Below are 1,594 nucleotides of genomic sequence, written 5' to 3' on the forward strand. Positions count from 1 at the left end.
GAGCAGGCCGCCCGCTGGGTCTTACCTTGCCGGGAGGGAAGCTCCTGGACGGGGAACAGGTTTTGTCACTTTGACGCGAACACCTCGCTTCACACCCAATCCCAAAGACCAAACCGGAAGTCCGTTGATTCCTCTGGAGAGGCGGATTTTGCGCCGCGGTGCGGGATTCCCGCCCGCCTCCGAGGCTCATGGATGCGTAAATATGTTTAAAGAAGTTACACCGGTCAAGCTCTTATAATAATACTGATTTTATTAACATTAACGTCTGCACCATATTCACTATCAATACATCTGTTTTTATATGTGAATCGTGGGGATCACTTTTTTATTTTTAATCCAACACTTTGTAAACGCTAGATAAAGGAAGTTTCGCTCATGAAAGATGGTTCATGTTCAGCTGAGCTAGCTACTCGCTGATCTGGAAAACACGAGCGCTCCCCTTTTCCCCAGAAAGATTTTGTGACGGATGCGCACGCGGACTCGCTGTGAAGCGGGCTGAACGTACCGTCCCCACGTTGTACCCCGGGTGTCATTTGACTCTCTGAACCGACGGCTAACTATTCCAGGCTTTAGCTCCCTTTCCAACCATGTTTTTAGGGCAGAAATAACACACAAATATCTTCCACTCACTAATGTCTGATTCACTGTCAAAATGTTTTCCCTTCTGCTGATTCTCGGGGCAAACGCTGAAGTTCTGAAAGGATGTAAGTTTCAGTCGCGTGGATGCGTTTGCAAAGGTTTTGCTTTGATTTTTTCCCCCCGCTTTGTTTTGCTGTTCGTGACGGGTTTGTTTCCTTACTCTGTTCCTTATTCGGCTTCGTTTCTGACAGACAACTGGGAGATTTCCTTTAAAACGATCCTCATTCATTTTGCCTCGTTTGAGTCCGGGCGTCTGGGCTCTACCAGCCCATCACTCCCGGCGAGGTGTACAGCCACACAAGAAATCTGCGAAATTTCGGATTGATGAGCTCGAATCCCTCCCTCGCCATTGGATAGGAGAGCAGAGCCCGGCAGGTGGAGGTGGAGGTGGAGGGTGGGAGCGTCGAGTTGTCTGACAGAACTGGCTCCACAAGCTCGCGCCTCATTTGTTGGTTTTATGCTTTTTTTGTTTCTTTTTTTTTTTTTCGTGTGGATTGAAGTTGATTTTGAGTGTTTTGCATGCAAATCTCTCTCTCTCTCTCTCTCTCTCTCTCTCTCTCTCTCTCTCTCTCTCTCTCGTGTGTGTTTTTTGCAGTGATGAGAGCTTTTCCCTTAGCGCACGGTGCGGTGCATTCCTCCAGAACAGCATGTTTGTTTTCATACCGGTCGTCATCGTCCATTAGACGCCCTTCCCTCCGTCCTCAGGAGCGCAGTGCCATCATCACGACAACGGGGGAAGGATCCCTCCGTTTTCTGCATGCATGCCCTAGGCTCAGTGGGCCGTGTCGCCGTTGTGTTTATCTGACCCGGTTTCGGTTTAGTGAGCGCGTGCATGCGACGCGCGCCGTCCTGGCCACGCGATCGATGCGGCCGATAGACAAGAGCTGGGTCGTTGAATATCGCCCTGTCTCTGATCAACTCCAGTGCCGCAACCGCCGACCATAACTCACCAGTC

The sequence above is a fragment of the Zeus faber genome (genome assembly GCF_960531495.2).
Source record: "Zeus faber genome assembly, chromosome: 6".
Classification (NCBI taxonomy): domain Eukaryota; kingdom Metazoa; phylum Chordata; class Actinopteri; order Zeiformes; family Zeidae; genus Zeus; species Zeus faber.